Source organism: Papaver somniferum, chromosome 9 (genome assembly GCF_003573695.1).
Source record: "Papaver somniferum cultivar HN1 chromosome 9, ASM357369v1, whole genome shotgun sequence".
Lineage (NCBI taxonomy): Eukaryota > Viridiplantae > Streptophyta > Magnoliopsida > Ranunculales > Papaveraceae > Papaver > Papaver somniferum.
This window is the reverse complement of record NC_039366.1, coordinates 197,020,785-197,032,976: the sequence shown is the minus strand read 5'-3', so window position 1 is coordinate 197,032,976 and position 12,192 is coordinate 197,020,785.

Here is a 12,192-nt window from a genome sequence, read left to right as displayed (position 1 = left end):
GGCCTTGGACGGCTAAGATCTGCATCTTAGATGGAAAGGTGATCGTTGATTGTTGCAACCCTTTGCTTTGGCATCCAACGGTCGTGAAGGAAAGGCTAGCATGGTTTTGGCATAACAGTGGGGATGGCCTGGTTGGCATGCCTTAGCGCGACTGGCACGACATGCCATTGGCACATATGGCATGGTTGGAATGCCTTGGCGCGGAGATGTGGCACGGCATGCCCTTGGCACATGCGGTATGGTTGGAATGCCTTGGCGCGGAGATGTGGCTGGCACGACATGCCATTGGCACATACGACATGGTTGGCATGCCTTGGTGCGGATATGTGGCTGGCACGGCATGCCATTGGCACATGCGGCATGGTTGGAATGCCTTGGCGTGGAGATGTGGCATGGCATGCCATTGGCACATGTGGAATTGTTGGCATTCCTTGGCACGAAGATGTGGCTGGCACGGTATGCCATTGGCACATGTCACATGGTTGGCATGTCATTGTCACATGTGTCATGGTTGGCATGCCTTGGCGTGGTTTAGGCGTGGCCAAGAACTAGGATTTTAGCGTAGTTTAGGCGCGACCAAAACTGGGATTTTGGCGTTGGGCCAAAGGTTACCATGCGTTAGCTTGCGACCTTGGAAGGATAAGATCTGAATCCCAGGTGGAAGGGTGGCCGTTGATTGCTGCAACCCTTTGTTTTGGCAGCCAGCGTCGTGCATGGCATGTTGGGACGGCTGGCATGGTTGGCATGCCTTGGAGCGGAGATGCGGCTGGCACGACATGGTATTGGCACATGTGGCATGGTTGGCATGCTTGGCATGCCTTGGCGCGGAGACGTGGCTGTCATGGTTTGCCATTGGCACGGTGGCACGGCTGGCATGGTTGGCATGCCTTAGCGCAGAGACGTAGCTGGCATGGTTTTCCATTGGCACGGTGGCGCGGCTGGCATGGTTAGCATGCTTGGGCGGCGGAGACGTGGCTGGCATGGTTGGCATGCCTGGGCGCGGAGACGTGGCTGGCATGGTTAGCATGCCTTGGCTCGGAGACGTGGCTGGCATGGTTTTCCATTAGCACGGTGGTGCAGCTGGCATGGTTGGCATGCCTTGGCGCGGGGATGTGGATGGAATGGTTTGCCATTGGCACGGTGGTGCGGCTGGCATGGTTGGTATGCCTTGGCATGGAGACGTGGATGGCATGGTTTTCCATTGGCACGGTGGTGCGGCTGGCATGGTTGGCATGCCTTGGTGCGGAGACGTGGATGGCATGGTTTTCCATTGGCACGGTGGCGTGAGAATTAGGGTTTGGTATATACGAAGACAATGTCGTTCAATACTAAGGGTTCTGCCGTGGAACATGACACATGTATAAAAAAAAAGGTACCCTGGTAATTCTTACGTAGGCATGATGATTGATTCAATAAACGCGCTAGTGGTCGTAGTGACATCATGTCAGATGTACAGTTTTACGATTTAACCCTAAGCTAAAAACCACCATCAACACATATCTACAATCTTGGAAACGATTTGCACCCGACTTCCAAGAACCATGTGATTATCCTATCAAATCACCAAACATGGGTTTCACGGTTCTACCAAAACAAGTTTCGGTTCTACCTCCATGTGAGTACTGTGCATAGTCATACTAGTTACCAAAACTCGGTTGACTAGGCACTAGGATCGGTTCCCCACATACTTATGGTAACTACCTGTAATTTGATGCACATGTGCATAGGATCGGCTCCCCTCACTTCTAAGAACTTGTTGCACATGTTCATAAGATCGGTTCCCCTTACACTAATAACTTGTGGAACCTCTTACAAGGATCGATTCCCATCTTGCAAATTTGCATGCACCTCTCACTAGGATCGGTTCCCATTTCACTAATAAAAGTTGCTATTTACAAGGCATCGATCATACCATCTTGAGTGATTACTTAAGATCGGTTTACTAATAAAAGTTATACCAATAACTTAAGTTAGGCATCCGTAAATAGTTTTACCAAGCATGTAAACAAGTTTATGACCGGTTCTACACATCACACATATTGGTAGTTCAAAATAGATTTGCAATGAATAGCATTACCAATAAGCCTAGCGATTTCCCTTTCGATCCACAAACGAGTTTGGGAACTTACTTCCTTTAAAAGAATGTAAGAACATTGTTTCCTAGGATGAAATCTTCACTCACACACATACATAATCACAATAGCATTCAAACGATTATGTAGATGTCTTATATACAAAGTTTAATGGTTAAGCAATAAACCTCTTATCGTATTCCTTAATATTATGTCTATTTAGAGTTTCATACACAGCTTCACAGTTTCGTTTTCAATATGCACGACTTGAAAGATACGCTAGGGAATGAAACAGTTCAAGTCAAATATTACCAACCTCAAGAGGAAGGGTGATTGTTGCCATTGTAGCTCCATACTTCTTCACCATATTCAAGTCTTCATGTAATACCTGTAAAATCCTAATACTTTCAAGCTAACCTATACGAAGTTGACTCTAGTAAATAATCAAGCGACTCTTTAAATGAGTTTTGATTCACTAAAATATGACAACCAAACTTGACATACCAGGTTCAACCGAGCAATGCTCTAACACCTCCTGTGTGATACTAGTTGCGAATAAAGTCGATTCTCCTTTAACATTAAGTTTTTCACGAAACCCTCTAGGTTAACGACTTAAAGACTTCATTGGGACTGTGAATCCAGATCCAACTATTTTATTTATAGTTGCGTGTTCTGATATTGTTATTTTCTATTGTGATTGAGTATTATATTATTTAAGATTTGCTCGAGATTTATCTCCGATAGGCAATATTGAAAAGTAGTCCCAAACATCTTCATCTCATCGTTTGTGATTCCATAATATCTTGTTTCGTTAATCGATTAAGATTATTGTGAGTCGATTGATAATACTAGGATTTTCTTTGGGAATATAATTCCGGGTTATCAATTGGTTCATGTTCACCTTGATTTATCAAAACACGGAACAATACTCGTAGATATATATGTGGGAGACATATTTATCTATTCAATAGACTTCTCTGTGATACATATTTGTTTATCAAGTCTTCGACTTTGAGTGGTAAAAACTCTTAGTTGTTGGTGAGATCAGCTAAGGGAGTCAAGTGTGCAGAATCCAACGTGGTTCAAGAGGTGCAAGGAACGCAATTGTACCTTGATCAGTGTGAGATTGGTTAGGGCTCAACTACATCCCAGTATGAAGTTAACTTGGAGTAGGCTAGTGTCTGTAGTGGCTTAATACAATGTGGTGTTCAAATATGGAATAGGTCCCAAGGTATTTCTGTATTTTCGGTTTCCTCGTTAACAAAATTTCTGGTGTCTGTGTTATTTTTTTTCCGCATTATATTTGTTTATATAATTGAAATATCACAGGTTGTGCGTTAATATCAATCAGTTCTTGTATCCGGCCTTTAGGTTGTTGATCGAATTGATTGACACTTGAACATTGGTCTTCGGTACTGTTCAAGTTATTTCTCCTATTCAATCGAGCTCGCAAATTTCTATTTGTTTGATTGCGGATTGAATTGAGAAATTGAGATACGACTCTTGGGCATATTTTCATTGATTGAGTATGACTGTCTAGTTGATTCTCTTGGAAATATATTGGAGTTTTTCCATACAGATTGCTAAGCGAAAATATTGGGTGTGGTTGTTAGACCCCCGTTTTTTCAATTGGTATCAGAAGAGGCAAACACGTTTAAGACCTTATAAGTATGTGTTTGTAACGATCTGACTCTATAGAAAGTAAAGTCTCAATAAACGTTTCACCAAGATTTAACTCTGATCTTAGAGAAGGTTTTGAAAAGGTTGTTTATCTCCATAAAAAAGTTGGATGAACAAATCCAGATCAACTCTGATCTTATTGTAGAAATTGTAAAATATAAGGATTTGAAGTCTGTCAAAGTATCTTCAATAGGTTTGGATAAATCCTTTAATTCTTCTCTGAAGATTTTTCATAAGTCAGGAGATAAGCGAGGTTTACGCTTTGTGAAACCTGATGCGACTCAGAACTGCTCAGAAAAGTCTAAATATGTTGGTCAATGTATGTTCTGTGATTGTCAGAATCATTTTCAACATACATGTACATCTTTCAAGAAAGTTTAAAGGTTGCAAGTAATCTTCATAAGAAAGCTGAAGAATTGTTTACTTGTCTAAAAGGATGTACAAATCTAACAAGAAATCCCAAACGGGTTAGTAATGTTAGTATGTGAGCTTTTGCTCCAAAGTCAATATCACCCTTTAAATGGTTTCTTGATAGTGGATGTCGACAACACATGACTGGATATCTTTCTTGGTTTGTGAACTCAAGCGACTTTGAAGGAGGTCTTGTAACATTCCAAGATGGGAAGTGTTTCTACATAAGCAAGAAGGGTACGATCAAATTTCCTGGCGTTCCTGAAATCCATGATGTAGTTTATGTTAAAGGTACGACTGCAAACCTTCTTGTTGTTAGTCAGATTTGTGACAAAGGCCATAGAGTCGTCTTCAGTGCAAATGGATGTGACATTGGAGAAAAAACTGGAAAAGTAATTTTTCAGGGAACTCGTGGTAAAAATAATTGTTATCGTCTGGATACTTAGTTTAGTAATTTTTGTAATTTGACTAAGGTAGAATATACACATCTTTGGCATGAGCGTTTTGGTCATATTAATTACCGCCTTCTAACTAATATCATTAACAAGGAAATTGTTAGAGGCGTTCCTAAAATCAATGAAGATTAATAGTGTCTGTGGTGCCTGTCAAAAGGGTAAACAAACGAAAGTTCACCATAAATAATTTCGAGACATTCTAACTAAAGCTCCACTTAATTTAATTCATATGAATCTCTTCGTCCCTATTCAACAACCTAATGTTGCTGGAAACAATTATGCTTTAGTTATGGTAGATGATTACACCAGATTCACTTAGGTGGCATTTTTAGCTCGTAATGAAAATGCGGGAGTCTAACAACCTCATCCAATATTTCGATTAGCAATCTGTATGGACTAACTCCAATATAATTACTAGAGAATCAACTAGACAGTCAGACTCAATCTAGAGAAAAGTATATCAAAGAGTTATTATCTCGAGATCTTGATTTGATCTATACTCAAGCAAATATAAATCTGCGAGTCTTTATCAAATACTAGAGAGATAACTTGGATGGTACCAAAGACCAATAACCAAGTGTCAATCAATTTAAATCAATAACCAAAGGTCGGATATTCTAATTGATTGATCTTGACGCACAACCTATGATATCTCAATTATATAACAAAATATAATGAGGAATAGAAGTAACACGGACACCAGAAGTTTTGTTAACGAGGAAACCGCAAATGGAGAAAAACCCCGGGACCTAGTCCAGATTGAGCACCACACTGTATTAAGCCGCTACAGACACTAGCCTACTAACTAACTTCGGTCTAGACTGTAGTTGAACCCCAATCAATCTCACACTTATTCAAGGTACAATTGCGCTCCTTACGTCTCTGATCCCAGCAGGATGCTACGCACTTGATTCCTTTAGTTGATCTCACCCACAACTAAGAGTTGCTACGATCCAAAGTAGAAGACTTTAATAAACATATCTGTATCACACAGAAAAGTATACGATAATAGATAAATTTTTCTCCCACAGATAAACCTAAGAGTTTTGTTCCGTCTTATGATAAAATCAAGGTGAACAGGAACCAATCGATTACCCGGATTTATATTCCCGAGGAACATCCTAGAATTATCAATCACCTCAAAATAATATAAATCGTATGGTAGCGAAACTAGATATTGCGGAATCACAAACGATGAGACGAAGATGTTTGTGATTTCTTTTTATCTTTCCCTATCGGAGATATAATCTCAAGTTAATTATTCAATTGAACTCATACGATAGAAAATGGCAAGATCAGATCTCTCAACTACAAGATAGGTAGTTTCGTTTGGCTTCATAATACCAATGAAGTATTTCAGTCGTTAACCTACAGGGTCTCGAGAAGAAACCTAAGGTTAAAAGTGAACCGACTCTAGCAAAACCAACTGATATCACATAGGAGGTGTGGGGATTAGTTTTTCCAGTTGCTAGAGTTCCCCTTTATATAGTTTTCAAATCAGGGTTTACAATCTAGGTTACCTTGGTAACAAAACATTCAATATTCACAGTTAGATGGAAAACCTGATTTAACCAAGCTAATATCTTTCAACCGTAAGATCGAAACCTAGCTTGTAACACATAAATGAAATGTATTTCATTTATGTTTGAGTAACCGTACCTAAACATGTACACTTAGTTGGTTCACAAATGGTTAACCAATGGTTAGCCATATGAGCACTTCCATATTAACGGTACACATCTTCTTCAGAACTAGTTCAAATGACTTCAAAAGAACTAGTTGAAGAGTTGTTAAACTGCTTAGGTCTTTATGCATAGATACAATTGAAAAAAATAGGTTTGATTCACTTGAATCAATTCACGAACAATATAGCCGCGGTTTGCAAAGATTGCATTCCTTAATGATTTATTGATTAAGTTCATGAACTTCCAATTTTAGAAATATAACCAGCTTGGGTATGCGTGCGGGTTACGTGTATCTTAGCTACCGGATTTGAATTTACAAACTCATCAGAAATTTTTGATTCTAAAACTTCCGTGAGTACGCGTACGGGTACGTATACCTAAGGTGACTGGTTTACTAGTTTGCAAACTACAAACTCAGCGGAAGTTTTCGAACCCAACCTGTCTCCTTCACCAAGACCGTGTGCACACATATGCTCACACTTGGTTTCCGGCACATGAATTTATATACTAATGTGCGAACACACTATATCTGCTTATATCCATAGATGGTTACATAATCTCAACTCTACATTTCAATCATTGAAACATTTTTCTATAATGTTATAACAATCGTTATTCACAACTATCGTCATCAAACCTATTTTCAAGATTGAAACGTCATCATGACTTTCGTCACGGGTAAAGATGAAAAGTGGTTAAAGCGAAAGCTTACCGACACATATTTCGATAAAAATAAAGGCGAGTAAACTCGGCTCTAAATAACAAATGTGTATGTATGAAAACCATCAAACTTATACGACTTTGTCTCAAGAGTAGGAGATAGAGTAGATAGACTTTTGAGTTATAGATAAGTTCAAGTATCCACATACCCTTTAGTCGGATGATTTTCCACTGGTTTCTTGAGTAGTTCTTCGTCTTTGTAAGATGATCGTCGTGGAGTCTGGAGATCAATTACACTTAACTGTCCTAGTCTGAGACTTAGCTATAAGTAGTCTAGAAATCAAGAAATATAGTTTTGACAACTAAACTTGACAAACATGATTGAGATAGCAACGCATGCGAGTTCAACCGAGCAATGCTCTAACAATCTCCTCCTTTGTAAATGTTAGTGGCAAAACTATCAATACATATGGATTACAAAATAAATAAAACTTTGTAGCTTCTCGTACACATGCTTGATCTCCTTGGTGCTTCAACATTACTCGAAAACTTCGTCTTTTCCAAGTACTCCCATGATTCCATAGATGTTCAATTCAACATCATAGTTGTTGAAGATCAATAGCCACAACAATGAGAAAATAAAAGCTCTCGATCATTGTTATACAATGTCATAGTATTATTACACAGTATCAAAGTTCAATTGTATCACAACTTCGACAACAATACTATGGTGATATGTATCAATCCTTCTTAGTCAATACTTTCATCTCAACATGAAAACCACTCCCCCTTACATAATGATCCGAAAACCATATGTATTTGTAGTGTGAACTGCATATTAATTCTCCCCCTTTTTGTCAATAAAATTGGAAAAAGTACGAAAATGGGATCCTAATGAAATCTCCACGGAGATGCTTCAATAAAAAAAGTACATATCAACTTTGTTTAGATGCAATCAAATAGACTAAGCTAAATGCATTCATCAAGGAGTTTATAAAGATACAAGATAACTCCTAAAATATTCCACAGCCGCACTCCCCACAAAGATATGGAAATTAAACGCAAGTTCAAAAGAACTCTCCCCCATTTGATGTCATTCCCGAAAGAACAACAAGAGAGAACTTACATTTATAAGAAAAGAAGGATTTCTTTGGATACCAAAAACCACAAAAGAAGTGATTTTGTATCCAAAATTCAAAAGAACTCTCCCCCATTTGATGTCATTCCCGAAAGAACAACAAGAGAGACCTTACTTTTATAAGAAAAGAAGGATTTCTTTGGATACCAAAAACCACAAAAGAAGTGATTTTGTATCCAAAATTCTAAATCAAATTAATCACAAAAGAACCCATGATTAATTTAATCAAAATACACAACCAAATTAATCACGAATCTATGATTAGTCTAGTTGGAAATGCTCACATAAGAAGACTTATGGAGCTGCACAGTATATACATAAAATATGGATCGGGGAAGATCGATACTGCGGAATATACAAAGATTCATTCTATCTTCATCACTATTTGCATAACGACATATAATAGACATAATCTTTGTAAACAAAAGATTTTAACCTATCTTCCATCAATAAATGACATAATAGGCTTAACTTTTGTTTGTCAAAAGTTCAACGATCTTGTATCAATACATTCATAACGAAATATGAAAGAGATAATTTTTGACATGGTATGGGACAATAATAGTTCACGGACGCAAACACACATATCCCATAACATATTGCAATATATAAAACCATAAAGATTAATACTGCAAACAATCATCTTCCAAATCACTTTAGAATTTAAATAAATAAATCTAAAAACATTGCAAGATGAAAACGTTGGACATAGCTATGTGTACTCACAATAATGGCTATTCCAAACCCTAGTTATCCTTCTTAAACAAAAACAAAAATAAAAATTCTCTTAAGAAGTTTCCTAGACATTAAGATCTTTGAAAAATTCCTTATCGTCCCCGAAATCCTTGTCGTCAACAGCCATTGGAACATATGGTTCATGGAAAAAGGAGTCAATACCAATAAACCTTCTTGGATGATGATGTCGAACCAGGGCCTTATGAATTTACAACAATCTTAAAACACAAGCCTTTAATTGTTGAATCTCTTTTCTTGCCAGCTTCAACTCTTCAAGAACATCAGAAAACTTATGAGAGTTTGAAGGAACTTCCCTTGGATTCCTCACATCCCTTCTTTTTCTTTTCAAAATTGAAGGCAATCTCTCTTTTTCCTTAGTGATTGACAGGTTAACAGTCATATTGACATCTTTACCATCAGAAGACATGATGCTTGGAGTATCCATATGCAAACAGTTTTGTGAGAGGAAATCACAGTCTCAACAAGCATCCTGAAGATATAAAGAGTATCAGAGAAGGAAAAAAGAATGTAGGGTTTCAAAGCCTTTACATATTCGTGCACTTCCAACTCACAACCCTATAAAGAGTAGAATTATCGATAATAACCCTCTTCTTTTGTAGCATAGTTCCTTTACAATATCATCGGTGATATAGAGGAATTACAAAAACCAATCAACACAAAGCTAAAAACAAAATAAAATTTTATTTTAAAGCCTGAGGTGTGCAAGATCTTGTCTCTTTTGAACAGGCACATGAGACAATAAGCACAAGACAACACAATCAAGTTGTGATGTGGTGAACAACAATCTGTCCACCATGACCCTTTTGGTTGGAATTCATGGAACCCTGCCTTTCTTTATGTTTAGACCATGTTCTCTTCTCTAATGGTCTAATTTTATTTTTGGAAACTAATTTCTTCGATGAAGATAAGATCTTACATACCTCAGATGTTTTCTCTACGAGTTTAAGCTTGGTAGCTAGATGATATGCTATTCGTTGAAGCTTGTTGACATATCTCATCTTGTGTTTGTACTTGAAACACTTTGAAAGTTCATGAACCTTGGGAGAATAATAGGAGCATGTCAACGCATAAGATGATTCAGGCGTTCGTGAAACGCAAGCTGCTAAGCACAAAGTAGATCCTGAAACATTAAACATAGAGTTTCCAAAATAAGGGTCAATTGATTCTTCCATCTTGATTGGGTCCTATTCTAAAAGATTATCAAGATTGATGTATGTATTTCTACAATGATCAAAATCAATATTTTCACATAGAAGAGCAACACTTGATTTCTTGTCTTCATTAGAATCATAAATGTCAGACATCTCATCAAGTGTTGCAGCAAGACCTTTGTTCCCAGTGTATTTTCTTCGATTTGGACACTCGTTTGCAAAATGACCAAAACCTTTACACTTAAAGAACTGAGGCATATCCTCATCATCAGTTTTATCAGTGTCCATGTTTTTCGGAGGAATACGATTATGAGGTTTGACTGATGCCTTTGGCTTATCTCTGGAGAACCGTTTACTTCTCTTCAACAGAAGATCCCTAAACTGACTTGTGATCATCGAGACCGATTTGTCAAGATATTCATCTGATGAATCCGTCTCAGAGTGATCATCTTCAGAGAGATACACATGTTTACTTTTTGTCAAGTAATTTTGTGTCTTTCAGTGCTTTGAATGCCACATCCTTGGATTTGGATGAATGGTCGTGATCAAAGATCTTTAGCTTCCCAACCAATGCATTTCTGGAGAAGGTATCAAGGTTATTTCCCTCAACTATGGCATGCTTCTTAGAATCGTATCTAGATGGCATCGATCTAAGAATTTTCATCACAATGTCCTTTTCAGGAATAGTCTTACCCAATTCAAAAGATGCATTAACAATTTCAGACACTTTTGTGATTGAACTCATCAAATGAATCTTCATCTTCCATACGAAGGTTTTCCCAATCGAAATTTAGGTTTTGAAGCCTGGCTTCCTTTTCACTGGTATTTTCTTCAAATAAAGTTTCTAAGATATCCCACGTATCTTTAGACCTAGTGCAATTTGACACATGGTGCTGAAGATTAGGAGCAATGGCATGTATGATGGCATTCAAACCGTCGGAGTTTTGCTTTGCAGCAAGTATCTCAACAATGTCGTATGCATCAATATCCTTCGGTACAATAACGTTTCCAACTGCCACAACGGGAGCATCATATCCATTACCTACATATATCCATGATTGAAAATCACGTGCTTGAAGAAAAGCTTGCATAACAATTTTCCACCATAAGCAATTTGAGCGATAGAAGACTGGTGGTAAGTTAATAGATATAGCACCTCTGTCCATAGAGTCAGATCGCTACAAACACAGACTTTTGAGGTCTTGAACGTGTTTGCCTGCTCTGATACCAATTGAAAATGCGGGGGTCTAACAACCTTACCCAATATTTCGATTAGCAATCTGTATGGACTAACTCTAATATACTTTTAAGAGAATCATTTAGACAGTCAGACTTAATCTTAATAAAAAGTATATGAAGGAGTTAATATCTCGATCTCTCAATTTGATCTATACTCAAACAAATTGAAATCTGCGAGTCTTTATCAAATACATAAGAGATAACTTGGATGGTACAAAAAACCAATATCTAAGTGTCAATCAATTTAAATCAACAACCAAAGGTTGGATATCTTAATTGATTGATCTTAACACACAACCTGTGATATTTCAATTATATACCAAAATATAATGCGGAATAGAAATAACACAGACACCGGAAGTTTTGTTAACTAGGAAACCGCAAATGCAGAAAAACCCCGGGACCTAGTCCAGATTGAACACCACACTGTATTAATCCGCTACAGACACTAGCCTACTACAAACTAACTTCGGTCTGGACTGTAGTTAAACCCCAATCAGTCTCACACCGATTCAAGGTAAAGTTGCTCTCCATATATGCTTATATCCATAGATGGTTAGGTAATCTCAACTCTACATTTCAATCATTGAAATATTCTTCTATAATGTTATAACAATCTTTATTCACAATTATCGTCATCAAAGCTATTTTCAAGATTGAAACGTCATCACGACTTTCATAACGGGTAAAGATGAAAAGTGGTAAAACAAAAGCTTACCAATACATATTTCGAGAAAAAGATAGGCGAGTAAACTCGGCTCTAAATAGCAAATGTGTATGTATGAAAACTATCATACTTATACGACTTTGTCTCAAGAGTAGAAGATAGAGTAGATAGACTTTTGAGTGATAGACAAGTTCAAGTCTCCACATACCTTTTAGTCGGATATAGTTCCACTGGTTCCTGGAGTAGTTCTTCGTCTTCGTAAGATGATCTTCGTGGAG